The sequence below is a fragment of the Pseudopodoces humilis genome, chromosome 2 (genome assembly GCF_049639895.1).
Source record: "Pseudopodoces humilis isolate 2021_Gansu_Grassland_sample_001 chromosome 2, ASM4963989v1, whole genome shotgun sequence".
Classification (NCBI taxonomy): domain Eukaryota; kingdom Metazoa; phylum Chordata; class Aves; order Passeriformes; family Paridae; genus Pseudopodoces; species Pseudopodoces humilis.
Genome location: NC_142201.1, coordinates 92,588,556 through 92,609,947, shown reverse-complemented (window position 1 = coordinate 92,609,947; position 21,392 = coordinate 92,588,556). Strand labels below are relative to the sequence as shown.

General features: G+C 39.3%; 1 protein-coding gene across 8 annotated transcripts in view; it reads right to left on the bottom strand.

The window, feature by feature from the left end:
* The window catches only part of ZBTB20 (zinc finger and BTB domain containing 20), a 460,332-nt gene that overhangs the window by 293,352 nt on the left and 145,588 nt on the right, over positions 1-21,392 (bottom strand). For all 8 annotated transcript variants that reach the window (XR_015771863.1, XM_088051419.1, XM_088051418.1 and 5 more), the window contains one exon: positions 18,301-18,376. The gene's annotated coding sequence lies outside the window, so the exon portion shown is untranslated. The remainder of the gene's footprint in view (positions 1-18,300; positions 18,377-21,392) is intronic.

Genomic DNA, 21,392 nt, shown 5'->3' with positions numbered 1-21,392 from the left:
TATTAAACAGGGGCCTCCTGCTCTCAAGTTTCTATAGTTTACAACAAAGAGTTTATTAAACAAAACTCTTTCTGTCTGACATTCAAATCCATCTCGGCAACACACTCTCCTCTGGATTTGCGCCACCGAATGAAATGCTTTGGAAAAACAAAATAAACCAAAACCCTGCTGTGGAAACAGGACAAATCTAGTTTCACATCCCCTGCAGAGAGAGAAACAAGACGGAAGTAAAAAGCACCAAATGGAGCTCATAAAGCTTCACTCTGATCTCAGCCTCCACATTCTGGCAGAAAGTGCTACCTAAGAGATGTGCTCTGCTTCAAGTGAGAACAGCCTCTGATTGCACCATGAGCACAAAAATATATTGTCTGTGAACAATTACCCTGAACAAACTCTGAATAAGGGAAATGTGACTACAGAATAAGGGGAAATGTGGTGGGAGGCAGGCTAATTGTCCCCCTCCCTTGCCAAGACCTTATCTTGCACGCCAGCCATCTGTACTAGCTGTGCCTGCAACTACAGTTTTGTGGGCTACGCGGAACCTCCTTTCCACAAACTGCACCACAATGAGGTGCAATCGTCTTGCCCATCAGACACCATCTACCATGGATGGGAAGTGATTTGAGTGCTGTAACAAAACCACTTTCTCACTTTATGTTCATTTTATCACTGGTGGTTACTCATATTCATTATAACGTTCCATGCAGCAGTTCATAAGTGGAAGGAAACTCATCCTAACCCACAGGTGCTATGGGGAGTCAGAGGGGCTGGTGTCAAAATTCACTACTTCTTTCTCTTTCAGCCCATCTACAAATAAAAAGAATTTATTTATTTGAAGGTCACTGCCAAGAATAGGAGCACATTCTGAACACTGTGAGACAAATGTGACAGAAGGAGAAGAATGCACACATGAGTACAGGCTTTCTCCATTCCTGGATCCTGGACATCTTCACTTTAATTACATTTTGAGGACAATAAGCAACTTAGAGAAAAAGTGCATGATGGGTTCAGGACTCTTTTTAATGTTTTTGGTTTGTCTTCTACTTTTATACAGAATCCACATACACTTTGGTACATATAAAGGCACACAGTAAAGAAAAAGCACACAACTAGACGGACACAGGGAGGCCACCTGGTGATCAACCAAGCTCTCACCTTGCTTGCAAAACTACTCTGAAATTCAGGTGGGAAGCAGCTTTTTCTGCAGGAGAGCACAGCAGAATGCTCTGCCCAAATATGGGAGTTTCTGTAATACAAAGCATTGCTGACAGCTTTCTTGTGAACCCCCCATGATCACATTCACTATGGGAGTTTGAGTTGGCTTTATTAGAATACTGGGCACTCTGCACATACTCACTGTAAAAACCTCACTGGGCTTTTACAGCAAGAACATCTCCCATGTCGTATGACAGTCTCTGTTTTAGATTTTAGTCCTTTATTCCTTCAGAAAGCAATGTTCTGCTGGTATTTCTCTTTTTTTTTTTGTTAATTAATTCATTTGAGACTATTCCTTAAATTTTCATTTTAATGCATTTTTTGTGGGGGTCTATCAGTGACTTCTAAAGCTGCATAAAACTGCCACTGATTTAAAGTCTTTGTTACCATACATGTTTGAATCTGCACTGTATGTGCACATGTATGTATGTATGTATGCACATGTGCATGCGTATGCATGGATTAAAAAAAAATAGCAAACCGAAAACCCTTGCCAACTGCACCTTCCTCCCTCCTTCCTTCTCCATTCTGAGCAGGTTCCTGCTATCAACTGCTGGAGTGTGCTCACTCTACACCTAGAGCTATAATTATTTTGCTTTAATTTTACAAAACCTTTTGTTCCATTCCCACGAGCCCACCTGATCCTTATATTACACTTGCTCTATTAAAACACTCATGCAGAACAAAGCACAGTTGTACTGATTCATAAGTAACTCACCCCCCACCCCTTCTTTTTCTTTCTACTAGGCTCATGCATCTTACCACAGTTTCATGACACTGTCCCTGATACCACTCCATGGTCCCATTTTTGCCTTTTTTTCCTTTCTTTAAACCATTATTTTTATGTGCTTAGGGTCCAATTACACCACTGTGTGCTGCTGTTTTGAATTGCTGTTGTTCTCAGTCATTTTACGTTACGCTCTTTGGCACAACCAATATAGTGCAGAGGGTGTTACGGAATTTATTTGTTGTAATCAGACTCTAGGATTCTTTATTATTATTATTATTATTATTATTCATATTCATAGAGTACAAGCACCAGGGCTAGCCCTGCATTTTCTCTAGGCAAGCCAAAGGCCATTTGTGGCCAGCCTCTGACACCAGCCTCCCCTATCTGCAGAAAAAAGGCCCAGCAGCATCTCAGATTAAGGTGATCACTATTATTTGGGCATGGCCTGCATGAACCACTAGGCTTTACAGAAGACCAAAGACACCAACTGCCCTAGTAATAGCATCTTCACAGAGGCACTGGTCATTTCAGATTTAAAAAAACCAAAAAACCAAACAAACCTCTCATAAATTATTGCTGAAAAATGGAAGGACCGAGTACAGCCTGTCAGTACAGATGGGAATAATAAAAGGGCTGTTTCATCTTCTAGTCCTGTATAACTTCCTTGAGCTGAGACAGCCTTCATTTTCTGGCTTATAAAGCACTAAGCATTTTCTTAGGACTAAGTAGCAGATAAATAATCAGCCAGAACAGTGCATGTGAAGGCAGTGCTAGCTAAGAGCAAATAAAGCCAAGGTCTTGGTAGACACCTTCTAAAGATGGAGAGCAGGACATTCTGCAGTGCTCTACTGAACACCAGAGGAGGTAAGTGAGTACAGACCAGGCAAAGGGGTGAGAGAAGGCAACAAGAGGAAGGAAAATGGGGTGTGTGTTTGTTTTTCTGGGTGATGTGTAACAATGGTGAATACCAATGCTTTCTAGCAATTAAAGAGAATAACAGGAAAAAAAAGGGGAGCGTGGCAAGGCATAGAACAAACACATCTGTACAGGGTACAACCGAAAGTTGCAATTTACCAAAGAATAACCATTCTGCACATTTTATGTAGCATGTCAAATCTATCAGATTTTTCTCTTATTAAATCATCATTCTACAGCAACAATCATTCTCTCAATCAATCCCCCGTGTTAACAACTCTTAGTAATGACTAACTTGGCAGGAACTGATGTTTACATATATTTTAAAGTCCTGAGCACTGTTCTGTATTTTTTGGATGTTAAATTTCCTTTACATTTTGTCTCTTATTTTTTAACCTGTTTTTAAAGGATGGAGGCATTCAATTGGAAAATAAAGTTTTGTGACACACACTCAGATTATGTTAGTTCAGGAAATTGGCAGTGGGATAAGAACAAAACCATTCACCTCCTGATTGCTGATTCAAATCTAGCCCAAGTGAGATAGTCACAGAAGCTATAAGCCTCCCATGGTGGCTTTGTGATTTGAGATTATTTTTTATGAATCTCAATCCACTTTAGGCCAAGAACCAGAATCGCAAATCCGCTGCCTGAATGAGCATTAAGTGGCATCACTGCACACAGTAATGAGGGAGATGCCAAAAACCAAACTGGGTTTGGGGACAAACTTCCAACCTTATCCTAGGAAAAAATCATCAAAAAGCAGGGTATTTTGTTCCACACAAACGTGGAGTGAAGGAAACTTCGCTCCACATAGATATTTGTAGGAATATCTACCTACCAGACAGAAAATACCCCTTTGTAGTCACATCAGCTGGTTGTTGCAACATTTACCTGAGATGTCTTATGTTGTGTCCCTGTATCACTTGAGAGCTGAGAGACAGGGAGGGCAGGAGGAGAGTATACAGCAAAGGTTTTTTTATCATAAGCCCTGAAGAAGAAGCAGCAAACTCATGCAGTCCTTATACCTCAAAATCAAAAGACCCTCAGAGCTACTGAAGGCTTTGGTCATTATCTGGTCCATTTTTCCTGCCTAGATAAGAGACATAAACGAGGCATTTAATTTTGCAGAAGACCAAACCTAAGGAGGTTGCACATTTTATTTTATTTGGGACACGACTGATTAACAAATCTATTAGCAAAGCCATTTCACTAAACAAACATCCTATAGCATAAAACAAAATAGTGATGCTCAGGCACATTTCCCATGGCTCCTTCTTTTAGGGAGCATGAATCATTAAAATCACTTGGGACTCAGCTATTCCTGCTTCTTCCCTTAGATACATTTGCGAACCTGAGAGAGGTAAAGATCTCAGGACTCAAAAGCAGATTTAAGTTTTCCCACTGTCTGTGCTGAAATGGAGCCAATGCAGATTCTACCTTTGGATCTGCACTCAGGTGCCTCTCTGTTATGTTTCATTTCATATTTGTGATCTTTATTCCTTAGAAACAGGAATAATACACAGCTGACACACCATGTTTGCATGCAGCTTGGAATTGTTCTTCAGTGGCTGTAGCTTGGACATGCACTGGACTATTCAAAGGGACGTGAAATGAGAAAAAGAGCTTTACTTGCCTTTTAAATGGCCAAATATTGCTAATTTTACATGGGGAATTTTGGGAGCAAGTAGTTATTCTCAAAGTTTTCACAGACATTACTGAAAGTATTCATGTACACGTCAAGAAAAGTTGGTGGAAAGGTCCCCCATTTTCTCCTTCCCTTGTTCTTCATTATTTTTTTTCTATGCCCTTTTTGGCAAGAAGAAAAAGGAAGACACTGACAAATGAGAAAAAAAAAAAGGAAAAAAAAAAAAAAGAAGGTACTGATTTGAAGATTCTTGTCCAAAATAAAATGTTTGAGAAGGAGTAGCCTTACAGATTGTAAAGTAGAGCTGTAAATACATACATGTAAATGCTTCTATTATAAAAAGTTCCAGTAAAATGTATAAAAATTCTAAATATACCTAAGCAGACAGACTTTATACAGTTAAAAATTCAGCTCTAAACTGGAAGAAACAGACAAACAATAGTAAAACTATTAAGAATTTGGGAAAAAAATCACATCTTTTATATTAATTTAAACTTAGGATGTGACACAGAGAATGCTGATTTAATTTAGGAGTCATAAGGTTAATAATGCTGATTCACAGGCAAAGAATTCAAATACACATTGCATCTTCCTAAACCTTTTAAACTGTTTTGAGTATGTTTTGGGGAGGCTCGGGAATGAGCCAGCTTGTCAAGGGAACCTATATCTGAGTGAAAGCCAGTGTTCAGTGCATGACTCAAAATCATAAATTACGAGGTGCATTAGTCCAGCAAAGCAAGGAACCACTATTTCAGGGAACAGGTATGGCTTCATTGAAAATAAAATGAAATAATTTTCAGAATATGCACTAGACAACTTCAGCTCTCATTTAACCTGAGTTTTATGGACAGTGACTACACTTCAGGAAAGCACTTGTAGACTTGCTCAGTGTTTTCAGGAAAGCTGAAAGCACCAGGAATCAGAGAGAACTCAGATCTAAGTGTGCTTCAATGTGCCTTGTCTATTGTGAGGAAAAAGGTAGCACTAGGCAAGCTCAGGTGCAGGAGCTGCACAAAGGCCCACACTGATATGCTGAGCACTGTGATGATGTGCCGTGCACTGGTGTGCTTTTCAAACTGATTTTATGTGATTGATCCTTTTGATCTGTCAGTCTGGACTCTTGGAATTCTTGGTCTCTGTGAAAGGTCAGATTCTTACTCAGAGCTGGTTTAACTTCATAGATGACATGTTGGGCTTCAAGCACTGGAATTTAACCAACACCTTCAGTGACAGCACATAGACTGGAACCAGACCATCACTTTCTACCAAGTTACCTGTAAGCTGAGAGCCTTTACCAAGAGTCAGAGGTGACAGACCTTTACTGTGACATCCCCATGACATGTTCACCAGAATGGAGAATAACCCAACAGTAAATAAAACCTGTTCAGTTATTTTCTACAGAAAAAGTCTCAGATGAAGAAAGATTACCTCAAGTGAAGATGGCCTCACTTACACATGCCAGATTTGGCCTTGACATGGTATGTGAACCTACAGCAAGATTTGAATTTTACAATTAGCTTCACATGCTCCAGTTAGTTTCTCAAGCTGCACAGAAAGGAGAGGAAGCTCAATAGTAACACAAAAGTGAGCTTTTGAGAAAACATTATAGGGAATAATTGTGCTCTGGAGAATTTATTTATTTACTAATGCAAGCAGTACACACTGAGATAACATCTGGCAGTGTTTATTACAATGAAACCCAATCAATACTTCTGTCTACTACAATATCTGTCCACAAAATAGTCATTCCTCCTGGCATCCACAAGAAATACTCAACTATCTATTACAGTAGCCTTTGTCAGCAAAAACAGAGGTTGACACCCTAATTCTTCTATTAGAAAGAATTAGATGTATGTAGACACAAGAGTGATGGTGGAAAAGTGGAGAGAGAGATGCCGTTTGTAGCATCACGAAGAACATCAGAAGTTAATAAACCACAGAAATGAAATTTCAAACCTATGAAATGTTTTCGGTTGCAAGTGCCCCTCAGGATTATATTGTTCCACCTTGTCCCCCCTGCCAGGAGCAGGAGTAGGAAGTTTACCTTCCACTAAAGCAGGTTGCTCAAAGCCCCTGTCAAGCCTGGTCTTAAACACTTCCAGGGATGGGGCATCCACAACTTCTCTGAACAACATCCCTCAAGAATTTCAAAAAGCAACAGATCCCAGATCTTTTTTTCTTGTGTCTCAGGGGAGGGTCCTGATTTATGGAAAGTTGAATCTGAGTCAGCAGCGCCTTGGAGCCAGGAGGGCCAACCCTGTCCTGGGGGCATCAGGCACAGCATCATGGCAGGGGAGGGGATTGTCCTGCTCTGCTCTGAGCTGGGGCAGCCTCACCTCCAGTGCTGGGGGCAGCTTTGGGTGCCACAATGTAAGGAAAATATAAATCTATGTGAGAATGTGCAAAGAAGGGCTATGTGAAGATGGTGCAGGGCCCTGAGGGGACACTGTATGAGAAGACTGAGGTCACTGGGTCTGTTCAGCCTGGAGAACAGGAGGCTCAGGGCAGACCCCACTGCAGTTACAGCTTCCTTGTGAGAGGAAGAGGAGGCACAGGCACTGATCTCTTCTCTGTGCTGACCTGTGACAGGACCCGAGGGAATGGCCTGAAATTGTGTCAGGGGAGGTTTAGGTTGGATTATTAGGAAAAAGTTCTTCCCCCAGAGGGTGGCTGGGTCCTGGGACAGGCTCCCCAGGGAAGTGGTCACAGCACCAAGCCTGGCAGAGTTCAAGAGATATTTGAACAACTCTCAGGCTCATAGTGTGACTCTTGGGGTGTCCTGTGCAGGGTCAAGAGTTGAACTTGATGATCCTTGTGGGTCCCTTCCAATGCAGGACAGTCAATGATTCTATGATATTTTTGCTAGTGAGCTACTAGGCCTTTTGAGGCATTTTAAAGCTGTAAGTAAAGGGAGAAAATTTGACTTTTCATTTCCTTTTGAAGTCAGGATTCAAAAAGAAGTGATACTGAACCTTTCCACATAATTAAAAAGCCAAAAATAAATTTGTTTTGAAAGTTCTGTGTATTAGAATTTCCAAGTAAGCCCTTTCATTTTTTGCTATTTCTGTATTTGCATTATTGCACATCATTGTAGAAAAACTAGCAGTGTTTCGTGCAAAGAAAAAAGTCACCAGGCATTAGCTTAGTTCTTACTGAACCTTCACCTTTCTGAAATCTTTGCAGTCTAACAAACAGATTGACGTGCAATAAGATATGCATTACTACTTACTTATCACAAAATTAAGCAAAAAATAACAAAACCACACAAAACAAAATCAATACTATTATTTTTCCTCCTTACACTTTTAATTGCTATAATTTTGCTTTTGTTGAAACAGTCATTTCCAAAGAAAAATGATATGTCTGATTAATGTGACTATACATAAAATAAATGTACATTTGCCCCTGCTTAATTTCACATTTTACTGGCTCATTGTTCAAGGCATTTCTATTTGTAAAGGACCTAGAGGTGAAATAAGACCTTCTGTGCTACACAAAGTCCTGAGGCATGGGCTATGTTCAGAAGTTATTGTGGTGATATGTTATCTTTTTCCCATAAAAACTTCACTTTGACAAGATAATTGGGATTGTAGTTATGAACTGGGGAGAGCTGGGAGAAGAGGGGACACAATTTCTTTTCATCTCTCCTGGTCTAGATCTATTGGACAGAGGAGAGCACATTTTAATTTGGACTGGTACACTGAGCAGCCACTGTATGCCATTATATGTGATTCTTGTTTCTATAACTTGTGTTTGGTAAGATTTGCACTAGATTTCTTATTAAACTTTTTAATATTTCTTGCCCTCCACACCAATAATGCCTTACTGGAACCTAAGAGTCCTAATGGCATGACCATTAAGAATGAAGAGGGGAGGAATTATAGCAATAGTGATATATTGGCAAAATGGTGAAAGGAAACAGAACCTGACTTTCTGAGCACTGAAACTGGTGAAAATCCCACTAAAGTAAATGGAGTCCCTATTTAAAGAGCAACAATAACACCCCCACTGCTATCCATTTAGCCACATGAATCTGTGCTACACTTGCAAATACACAGAATATTTGACCTAGCTTTAAGTAAGAAGATTGAGATTTTAAAAGTGCAGAACAGGCTCTATTATCTCTTACTATATTTAAAGAAACACAGGACAAATGGAGACTGGGTTCTGAAAGCTCTCACCACTGAGTAAGATCGGTGCAGGAGTTTCCACTTGCATATCAGTGATGCAGAGGAATAAAAAGGCCCAAGTGGTACAGAGACTGGGACTTTTACGCCTGGATTCAGGGCAAGCAAGTGCAGCAACTGGGCAGCTCCAGTTCAGCGAAGAACTGGTTTGTCTGAACTGTGTATGAAATTTGCCAGTTCCTCATCAACTCCACAAACTGAAGAATTGTTTAGTATTAAAACTGAGCTAGGTAAAATGGGGGAAGGGAATAATTTTTAACTAATATAGTCTCATAACCTTTCTCAAAAGAAGTCCAAACCTGAAAATAGGAATAAATCCAAAATAAACCTTCATTTAACCACTACTGGGCACAAACATGCGTGTGACAAATTTTATGTCTCTTTAGTATTAAAACAGGATAAATCTAGTTGTTTCAAGAAAAAAGAAAAAAAAAATAAGGCTCTCTAAAGAAAGCAGGATGTATTTATTTTACCACTATTTTTTTTGTTTTACCAAAAGGTAAAACCTTTTCCTCTCCATCAGTTAAGGAGAATCCTGCATTACCAGCAGGACATCAGCCAGAGCAGTTGGTGTCTGTCCCTCACCTAGGGCAGACTTTTGGAGGGGAGGAAAAAGATGAATACATAAATGCATCAGACATACCATAACCCAACCCACGTAAAGGCCCAGCTCAAGCATATATGTTTGCAATGATTCCTGTCTCCACTGAAAGGAATGTGGAAGAATCCCAGGGACTTTTCTGGGGCCAGGATTTCCCTCTTTATTTGTAAAAGAAGTGATCAGGAAATGATGGCACTTCATCCAGAAATGGTGTGCAGAGATCTGGCAGGGATCACAGGTGATAATTATGTTTGCATAACCTCTCTGGGCACTACAAAGAACACTGGCTTTGTCACATTGCTTACCTGCAGCCCTGAATTTCTCCCAGCTCCACAGGCCTGAGTTGCCAGCTCTAGGAAGCAGCAGAGTGGAATCACAAAGTCCTATCCCATGCAGACAGTGGGATCAAGTACTGGCAGCAGTAGAAGTGAGATGTAAGTGCTTCATAACATGGATATTCAGGTTTCCTACCATGTCAACAAAGAAAAAGCAGCGAGGAAAGCCTACTACCCTTTCTAAATTTCCACCAGTGCATCCAGGATTAATCACAACACAGCTTTGAGAATTAGTTCAGCATTAAATAGAGAAATTCTATTTTGTTATGCAGTATATTTATTTTACAAGAAATAGAAGCATAAGGAGCTTAAAGAATATCTACTATATGGTATAGATATATTCTAAACATTATGACAGAGATAGTGTAAGAGATTTTTAGAAATTAAATGCTTTTAAATATAATTAAGTGATAATGAAGACAATCACATAGAAAACTGTGCCACTGACAGTCTGACAATGCAGGGACATCGGAATTGTTTTCCACCATTCTAGTGCTCAGGAAATTTCTGCCTATCTCGTATTGATGAAAGGAAAATCCTATAAGGGGAGAGAAAATGCATTCCTAAGAAGGTGAAATGTACCTAACACATTTGGAATTCTCTAGGACATGAATGGATTGCAGTAAGAAAAAATACCTTGCTGGTAAGAAATCCTGTCCATGGAAGAATCTCGAAGTCTTTAGCCTCTAGAGCTTCCTTCTGGTTGTCTCTAGGCTGAACACCATCCAGCCAGTTGCTTCCCTTTGTCCTTAATACATCCCAAGTACCGGACAAAGCCCCTAACTCTGGCGTTTGAATTCCACTTGGAGTCCTGCACCTAAATGTTACTTCATCCAGCTTTGGACCTGATAGCACCATGTCCTCTCACCACCTATTTCCGTATCTTTGCAATAGTCTGAGATTTACATATGAAAAGAGGATGATGTTTTGAACATCACAGAAGTTCGGGGACTATCTGAATGCAAAGCTTTGGTTCAATACTGGTCCAAAAATGTATGTATTTATATTTGTTATAGATTATAATCATAACTATTAGCTGGGATTACCTTCCTACACTAAGAATTTTCCTGAACTCTTTCCAAAGGACAATTCCCTGGACAGGGCAGGAAAACACTTGAGGTGACCATGACTGGTATCCTGAGGAAACTAAGTATTTGCTAGACATTTAGAGCTGCACTAACATCTGAATGTTCTCTTCAGTGCTGTTCTGGAGCCATGAGTATCAGCACGTAGGCACAAGAACACCACTGCATAATAAAGACTGCTAAAGTGAACAAGAGCTTGCCATGATAAATGTGCTTTTGAATGGCAAGCACGATCAGAGGAAGGGCAGACGTAGCTGTAAAAGAGCAGTATTTTCTAAGTCACACACACACAAAGAAGCTGAGAAGTAGTAATACACCTATTTCTGACACAGGAAGAAACTGCAAATGGGATCTGGAGTGAAGTCACATGGCCAAGAGGCACTAAGACGAATTAAACAGCACTGAAGCCCTGACAAATGTAAAAAGCATTATCCATTCTTTCCTGCAGGATTGAAACAGTTATGAGGAATCAAAACTTTTATGTTCAGGTGCCATCCATGAGCATCACTACCTATAGCAACCTTTCCTATTGGCTCAGGGATTTTTCACTTCTAATCATGCTACACTTCCAGTTGAGTTGGTAGACTAATTTAATTCTGTAACTTACTGGTCACCTTGTTCCTGGGTCCCTCAGCATCCTCTCTGCATTCCTCAGGCTTTTGTGATGCCCTGACCACTGGAATTTCCCTCTAGTTGCTAACAACATGCAGGCTAAAGCTGTCAGTAAGGCACTAAATTCGCCCCAAAGGATGATCATTTTAGAGCTGTTTGCTTCAGGAATTCAGTATCACTTGTTCTGGGGAAGTGACAGCCACTCAGACATAAGAAGGTTAGTCGTGTATTAAAACAGGGCAACACACATGACAAAACAGATTATCCTCTTCACTTGAAACCCTAATGAATGGAAAAAGGAACTGGGAAGAGATGAGAATTCACCTATTTTTCCACTGATGGTCTGATCTTACAATATCTATACATAGGACCTGTGCCACTATACCCCACCTAAACGGACTGGGGCTGCATGATCATGATCTAATCTGGTTTGTATTCAGAGAGGACATGCAGTGATCTGGTGCACAACTGCTATCAATGCTGTTGAGAAAGATACATCTTATTTCTTTAAAAGGTTCTGCTGGTAAGAGTCACAGGATTCTCAGTTACTTGCTGCAAATCTTGGAAGAAATGAGATAACACTCTTCCATTCTACAAAAGATTTTAACTATTCAAAATTTCAATAAGAACAGTGCATGAACTAGAATGAAATTTCTAAGGAAATATGATGAAAAAAAAATCTGCCAAAGAAAGCAACAGGTTCAAAAAATTGTTAATGCAGGTTTTGACTCAGAGATGCCTTCAGTTATTGCTGACACCAAAACATTTTGCACATATACTTCTCTTTGGTTATTATTTAAAAATAAACAAATAAATCAGATATTCTGATCTCTTTCATGCCAGTGGAAGCTGTTAAAAACAACAGACCAATTTTGGCACAACAGATTAAAATCTCTTCCTAATCTATTATCTATATACTTCAGGGGCAATGACAGGAAAGAAGGCAGAGAGAATGAGATCCTCTATAGTAAAATTCAGAGCTAGACAATTTAGCCTAGTGAAGAAAACAGACCAGAAAATTTGGGTAACTCACATTCATCAGACTTCCCTTCATCAGACTCTGGAATTTGAAATGATTCAGTGAGAGTGTCCTCAGGGACACTGATGTAAATATAGAGTAACCACAATGCCTTTCTCTGGAGTCCCTCCCATTATACACTGGTTTAGCTAAACAATTGCATTTCAGATAGAACAAAATAGAACTTTGGAAAAGGCCAGGTCTGTGTTACTTTTTTTCCTTTCATAGTTTATCTAATGACATCTCTGGTCTGAGATAACCTTCCTCGCTCAATAATATTTAATCTTTATTTTATCTTGAAGCAGAGTAGCAAATGCTTTGATAAATAGAGTGAAAAATTTTCCACTTTCACCATAACATGTTCAGGTGCTGAAATGCTGAAGTGTTTTACTACAACTTGCTACAGCAGTGCTATGCAGAGAATCAATGCTTATATTCCCATGCCTTTTTAACAGGAGTGAATCACAGCCCATACTCCTTTATATACTGTAACAACCACACACCAGAGAGCCATTTTCCTATCCCCATCTATTGTGGCCACTATTCTGCAAAAACAAGAGCTGTCATCTATGAAAAAAGTCATGATTTTACCCATTTGTGCACTATGGCTGATATCCTTAACCTCCAGACCTACAACATACAAACAAACAAAGCCCCACAAAACTCCTCCACCTCCCCCAAAAAAAGTTAAACATTTGTAAGAAACAAGACAACCCCACGAGAGAATTAATAAAAAATAATTCCCAACTCCTTTTGTGTGCTAAGTTGTGAATGAGGTTGATTAAAACCAACCTGAGAACTAAGAAAATTTTCTTAGTTCTTGGCCAACTGCATTTTGAGATTTGCAGTTTCATTAAGTGAAAACATCTTTCTAGGATGTTTGCATGAAAATTCAGAAAACAGAGGCAATCATAAGAAAAGAGAGACAATTACAAAGCTCTTAATCTCCTGAGACATTTACCTTTTTGTAGCAGGCTTTACTCCAGCCTCATTACATATTTGCTCTGATCATCAGTCCTATTTGCAACTTTCAACTGTCTCTATGTTCTTTATCAGAGGAGCTCGTATCAGGCAATACCTGGAGTGTCTCCATTAATCCAAATTTTAAAAACCAGTAACTGAAACAAATCAGTATTTGTGCACTGACTGGAAAGAAACCCCTGCAGACTCACCACGACTGAAAATGTCTTTCCATGTCTATACGACTCCCTCCCCTGTTCTTCTCTAAAAAAAGAAGGGTCAAAGAAAAATGCTGGCAGCCCAGTGAAATCTTTGAAGACACAGTGTGCTTTCAGTTATGAGAGGATGGAAAAATGAGAAGCCTGGAGATCTTTTGGGAACATTAGGCTTTATTAATCAGGAATGTACTCGCCACATACCAACATTCCCAAACAGTACACTGAATCAGAGAGATGCCAGGGAGTAACAGAACCCATCCAGCTTGGTCATCTGTCTTATTGGGAAGTTCCAGCACACTCTAGGAGGTGGTTTTTCAAGCCATTCCTTAAAAAAGAAATCTGCCCTGCTTCCATAGTACCTACAGGTTGTGTGTTCCACCACTTTACAATGCATACAGTCACAACATGGCTCCTATTATCTAACTTGGCAATTTTCACTGCTCATTGAACTGATTTCTTTAGGTCTTTCTCCCAGTGGACATGAAGAACAATTAATCACTGTGCTCTTGATTATAAATTTTCACTCACTAGATTTTTTTATTTTTTTTTTTAATATATTCTCCTTAAGGTACAAAAAAAGCAGCACTTTCAGAAGCATATAATGCCAGGTAGGGCTCCTACATATCCTCTTGCCCCTGGGCCAGATAACGACCAACCAGTTTCTGCTTTCTCCACAATTCTAACTCTAGGACAATTTCTGCCTTGATAAACATTTTTGACCTCTCCACATTTCCACTGGGGTTCCACAGGTAGAAATCAGGGCAGACTTTATCCCTCTGAGTTTCTGGATTAATGCCTTGGAAAAGGAAGGGGAAAAGGCAAAATTAATTCTCTTGGTTAGTGCTAACACTATTCCTCAGGGACAGCTGGCCCCAAGACATTGATCTTTGTTCAAAGCAAGAACACTTCTATACTCATTTCACATTTCCAACACAGCTTCTGCAAGCCAATATCTGTATTAAAAAAAAGGACTTAAACTCATGAGAGTCTACATTTTGTCAGAGGACCAGGAACTGGGAATGGACTCAAGGCCCATCTTAGACCAGAAATTCTAGCTAGAACAGCAATAGAACAGTATAGGAGGAAAGGACTGGTCCCAAATCCATCAAGAATTGTGAGGATTCTTGCACTGTAAAGTACATGTAGTGCTTGTTTGTTGCTTCAAAACTCTTCCTTCATCTAAAAGCAGTGCTGTGATGGACGAAGGCCTTCCCAGCCCTGACATCCTGACGCTACACATGCAGCCTGCACTTTGGGATGCCAGCTTACACTGTCACATTGGCTTGGGTTCTGCCTCTTCCTTTCCTTATGCCTGCAAGCTCAATTGAACTTATGAAAATTCAAACTGTCTTCTGTCTGTTTCATGCATCATCAGCAAACAATCACTAGACAAAATGAATTTGCTCTCTGTAATTTGGAGGTTACACAAATGCCTCTGCTGTATAACGCAAAAGGAAAAAAAAAAAAAAGGAATAAAGTTTGGTATGCAAGGTTAACTCAGCATGGAGGGAAGTAGCAAAGAAACAGAGAGAGAACATGAACAATAAAACAATCAAAAGTGGGGAGAGTGACATGAGAAATACTTCTCTAAATTGGAGTTGGCCTTGCTACTTTTGAGTGATGGGATTGAACAAAGGTACAAGGAAGTTGTGAAAGATCACCCCCAAGAGTGGCTGTATCGCCATCCCTCATGTTTTGTCTACACAACATACTTATTAATAATAACAGTGGTTACTATTTATCCCCTAAGAGCTCTGCAAACACAAATTCACAAATGCAATAATGTTTACAGAGCTGTATCAGTTTGAACAAGATTGAAAGAATGATCTGCTGAACAAGGCACAATGTGGTTAAATGACTTGTCCAATGCCCTTCATTGATCCAGTATCCATAAAGATTAGAACACCAGGTCTCTTGGTCACTGATAAGATCAGGCCTTGTAAAACTGAAACCTTGACAAACCAACCTCTTTTTTAACAAAAATAACATGTTATATACTCCTTACTGCCCTCAGCCCATGAAAATGTAGCTAAAACTATTGCTTTGAAAGAACATCTTGTTCTTCCACACACAATATGTGTGCTGTCATTGTCTCATTCCAAACTCATGCAGACACTGAGTGTGAGTAGAGGTACCTCCTCACGTTTGACTTAATCCTATTTGGGCTTAGTTGCAAACAGCAAAGTACTAACTTTTAACTTTCCTTAAAGTTAAGTATTTGAGTAGTCCCATTGACTCAATAGATCTATTTGCCTATCAACCCACATGACTTTAGTTCAGAGAACCCAACATAGCAAGAATCCAGCCCACAGACCTTTTGTATTAGGAGAATACCAGTGCCACATTCAGCAAGTGGAGCTTTTCATGCAGTTGTCTGAGAGATATTCAGGTGATGTCTAATGCCATGTACCAATAATTTTTTATTAGACAAAATTTGGCTTATATTAATCACTCACTTTAGGGACACCCCTACCTTAAGCAAGGTTTCCACTCATTAATTAAATACATAAATTACAAAACTACCAGGATATGGCTCACCTTTTCTCTTTGCTGTTTTTGGGTTAACACAGGAAAGCCCAAATGGCAAGTTCACCTTTTTAAGGATCTCACAATTAGAAACACCTGATTACAGCAAACATATAGGAAACAAATCCTTAAAGCATGCCTTCCTCTATAAAAAGTGCCACTACTTTTATTGTGTCATGCAAGTATTTACATGGACACGAGGTATAGCAAGATCCACATCCTCACTTTACAGGATATATGTGCTTATGTAAAACTTTCCTCACCTTGTTCTTTTGTATTCCAGAGACAGGTTATGCCAAGGCTACAGAACTTAGAAGCAGCTACAAGTTCAAAAGTGGAAGGGTTTGTGGTTTTTTGTTGTAGTTGTAGTTTTTGTTTTGTTTGTGTTTTTTTAAGGTATTATCACAAGAAACTCAAGGATTAAAAATGTGGCCCTTCACAGAATGGAAAGAAGACCTAGGCAGAACAGTCTTAGGAGTCATGATCCCACACTCCATTCCCAGTCTGACCACTGATTTTCTTGGACCTTGAGAAAGTTGCTCAACATCTCTGTGTGGATGCACTTGTCACTTTTGATAAAAAAAGGAAACGAAAAATATTTCCTAAGCATGAGTTTTACACTTGTGTATTTATTTCCTCTTTAAAATCTAGAGTCTCATATAATGGAAAAAAGCTCATCCCAGCAAGCACCAATTGCTACTCTTATTTTGTCTTGGGCTGTCCATGCAGGACTTAGTGACCATCTGGATCCTAAGGATTCAAAGAACTTGCCTCTTACACTGCTGCTGCATTTTGGAAAGAGAATTACTCTTGCTTTCCAACAAAAATTTTTCTGGTTGTTCACACTAAATTGCAAGACAAGCATGAAATTTGGTACTCAGAGATTCAGAAGAGCTCCCCTATTTTTCCCCGAACACCTCCCTTTAAATTGCTGCTGGACCCAGCAAATCCATGAGAATTTTCAACTTGGCTCACCAGTGTAATTGAAAGGTTAACCTCTGGTGGCCAAGGAAGCTGCTCACATTCAGCAATGAAGAGCAGAAAATGTTAAATACCATTCACTGGCCACAGCCTGCAGTTAACACACAATATTTAAACAACACAATGGCATGGCCCTTGCCAGTAATGTAAAAACACAGTGGAGTAGAGCCAGAATGGCACAATCTGCCTGTCTGAGTCATGCTTGGCGCTGTGCGCTGGAGGGGCAGGCTTCAGCTGCCCACAGTGTAACTGTACCCTCCAGCGCGTTTACAATGAAACATTAAAATATATTAAAAAAAGGGGGCGGGTGTAAAGGCATGATAAATCCCCTCTAATAGTTAAAATATTTTAAAACTGAAGTACAAAAGTACCACTTTGGAAGAAGTCTCTGGATTTCATTACAGAATGCACGTTTTGATCTTAAACAAGAAAACAAACTGACTTTGCTTTGTAATATTCCGCAGCTTTGCACTGTTCAACTGAAATTGATCTTTTTCCTTCTTTCTACAAGCTTCTGGATTTTTTTTCATATATTATTTAATTTGATTAAGAGTATCTGAATCTGCTATATTTTCCAATCCTCTTTTGCTTGTCTGTTGTTCAGTCACTGAAGTTCCAAATCTTTATTATTAACCCAAATACATTCAATAAACAGATTCTAAATAAGGGTGGATCAGAGTGATGTGCAATCTGACTTGCATTTATGGAATAACTATGCTCTTAGAAAAAGATTCCTTTCTTGCTGAGACGTAGATGTTATTTTGACTGTTTTGTTGTGTCACAGCAGAGATGAATTAGGCATTTCTGCCTTCATCTGCACCCTAAAGCAGCTGAAGTCCCCTGTGATGTCATCAGAAAGTTGTTTGTTTTTTTCTCATACAAAGGAGAAGAATTTGTTATGACATCATGAGAAGAGAATAAACTGAGTTTTGTGCTATAAGGAATCTTCTGCTACTTTCTGTTATCTCTGCACCAACGTGCAGAAATCCTCACTGACAAAGCGACAGCAACTGTAAATCAACAAACATAGATGCACAGTATTCCTAATAGTATTCAAAACAAAGCAGGAAAGAATGATCTATTCAGTGCTCTGAAATTAAAGACCTGCAAGATGTAAGTTCCTTTTTAATTTTTAAATAAAACACCCTTTGAACTTCTAAATCCCATTCAAGGGGACTCTGACCTTTATCCAAGACCAGCTACTGTGCTAACACTTTGGATGCATATAGAGGAAAAATACGGACAAAAGGTACCGGAAAAGCTTTTACTTACAGGAATGCAGTGTGGCTTAATCTTTTTGTTTTTAAGGTGCAGTGATTTCAGCATCTACAATGTAACTTCAGGCAGTCTGAAAAGAAACAGGTTAAAATCTCTTTCAGTTATAATTGGTATTTCAGATTTAATTAAAAATTAAACTTTCATAATGTTTCACCATCCAAAGCAATGCATTATCAGTCAAGCGTAGCCTTTTTTTTTTTTGTTAAAAGAAGCTCTTCCCAGAGTAGTTTGCAATGAAAGAAAAAGGGAAAAAGGCAATTGAGAGTAGCAAAATATATTTCTTCAGCAAAAGATCTCTGAATAATTTGGAAAGAAGCCTTCTGCCACTTAATTTTAACAATCAACCTTATATTAATTAAAAAAAAAGCCCACAATTAAAAAAGACAGAAAAACACCACCACATACCAAAGACTATGAGGATAAAAATGTTAATTTCAGCAAAACAAGGACATTACTAGGACCAGAACATACGCACCAAAAGGGAAAATATGGTTTTACATAATGCCAGCCAACAACATTTTTTACAAATTCGTTCTACAGCATGCAGCACTTTCAGACTGTTGCATGGAGGAGCAGAGAAAGACAAGTTCAAAAAGAGGAAAGCTGTTTTTGAAGTGTACAAGGCAAAAGGTCCCTTGCAACCTTTTGTTAAGGGATATGAAATAGCTCATCTATAAAACTGCACGGTTTCTTATCATGTAAAATAAATGTCACATTACTGTGCAAAACAGATGATTAAGAAGTGATGGCTGCAGACACAGCATTTGAACAGATGCAAAAAAAATATTTTTTTTTTTCAAAATGCAATTGAAATACTTGGAATGACAATAAAACTCCAGGGGTTGTACCATAAATATGAGTTTAAATGTTAGACTGGAGTTTAAAACCTGTGGTTTTAATTATATCTAATTATAAAGGCTCCAAAACCAGGAGAAATGAGAAAAACAAAAAAATATTAATAATAAATTAAAACAATTTTGCAATAAGTTGTCAGGATTTGGCCTCGTAATAACAAACCATACAGCAATATACACAGACATACAATGTACCAATGACTCATTAAAGGAACAAATCAAAACTTCATTAAATTTTATTTTTAAAAGGTGACAGCAGAACTTGCCTAATTTACCCCATTCAAAGTCACAGCTATTTCTCCTCACGAGCAGCACACTCAGAGACGGTCAAATAAATCCCAGATGCAAATCTAATACTGTTTTTAAATGTACCACGGGCTGGGAGCAATTCCTAAGTCTAATTTTACTTTGTTCTCCCATAAGTAAAAATCCAATTCCTCAGACATCAGTGTTATATGAGGCTTCTCAATCCATCCTCATGGATGTTTAAAATAAAACACACTGTGTCAGACAACACAGTGTCACACAAACATGTGCATACACACACCAATACCACAAACAAAAATGAGCTCACAAACTTATTTGTAGGTTTAAGTTTTCCACTTTGTCAAGATCAGAGGTATCGAAGAGCAGGAGGCAAAGCAGAAAGCATGGAAGGGGATAGCACAGGAAGAATCAGAAACAATTCTTGAGCATTTGAATGAACAAGAGCCCCCTGATAGAGGCACTAAGATGATGCTGCCACAAGATAACCTTTACAGGCTTGGATGAAATTTTTCCTGAAGGAACCATCTGACACACGTGTTCCTCTTCCTTTAGACAACCTTATATCAAACAATTTTCCTTCTTTCTCCTGATTGACACCTAATAAGGTAGACAAACAGTGAAGAAATCCAGGCAAAAAACTGATAAGTCCATCAGCGGCAGGCAACAACACAACTGCCACATTAGTGATAACAGTTTCGGCCTCTGAACTTCCATTTCTTTCACTTTCTTCCCCTTCCAAATTTACCCCTTTTCTGACATCTTCAGGACTGTAACACTGGCTTGCTGGCAGGGAAGGAGAGGGGCAGCAGTATTTAAAATCCAAAGCTATTTCTTCTAATGAATGCAGGGAAAAACTGACCTCAACTGACAAAACAAAGAGCATTCACTGAGGGTGAAATGTATCCCTGTGTAGAGAGCCAGCACAGAGACTGCACCACTGAAGCTCTATTGCGATGACCTAAATAGGAATAAATTGGTGCATGGACTTCACCACAGCAAATTTTGTCCAAAATCCCTGTTTTCTTGTAGAGAATGAGGAAATACATAGACCTTTCCTGTCAAAGCACTAAGGCATAGCATCTCCTTCTCATGCTGGGCACAATCCTGACAACTGCTCTTCAGTGTGTCTTCCTAGAAGTTTTAACCTGAAGTCTTTTGTGCTTTGCCCATGTTCTTCTGACTGGAAAGGGAAAGGAGGGAACACAACATTTGGCATTAGTCTGTAAGTCAGCCCGAGGGCAGAGTGCCTGCAGATCAAGTGGTCCCTCTCCTCAAGGCAGACATAATTAGCACACGCTGTGATTCTACTAATACAAGAAATGGAGCATCGGAAAAGCTCTCTGTGAGAGCTTGCCTTCCTGTGCACAGGAGAGGATGCTCAACACTTGTGGGGCAGGAGATCATGATTGTTGAGTGAAAGGGGTGCCCTAATCCCCTCGTGGAAAGAAAGAGACATGGCTCAAGAACAGTCAATGAACTTCTGCTTGAGAGAAGCCCAAGAGCTGGAATCGCAAGAATGAGGAGTATGGCAGGTCAGGAATGAGGCACAGGAGTAAAGGGTTAACAACAGAGCAAGTGTTACCTCTTAATAAAGGCTTCAAAAAAAAAAAATATCAGAAGGTAAACAGGCTTCACTTTGATTTCTTACAAGTCCTTCTGGCCATCAAGCTTATGCAGAGTCTGAAAACTGAGAGGAAAGCTACCAACTCTACAATGACTGAAGTTCATTAGCAATATTCCACAACTTGCATGAACCCCTGGCTCTATTTTGCCTGACTCATGTTTATGGTCGAATTCCCCACTTTGATAAGAATCAGATTCATTAAATCTAAAAATTAAAAAGAAGGAAAAAAAGTGTAATTTGTTATCGAGAAACATTTCAGAAGAAGTCAGCCTTCTGCAAACTCATAGCAGAGAACATAAAGGAGTTCCATATCTGTAAGGCCTTGATTTTCCTTGAGTACC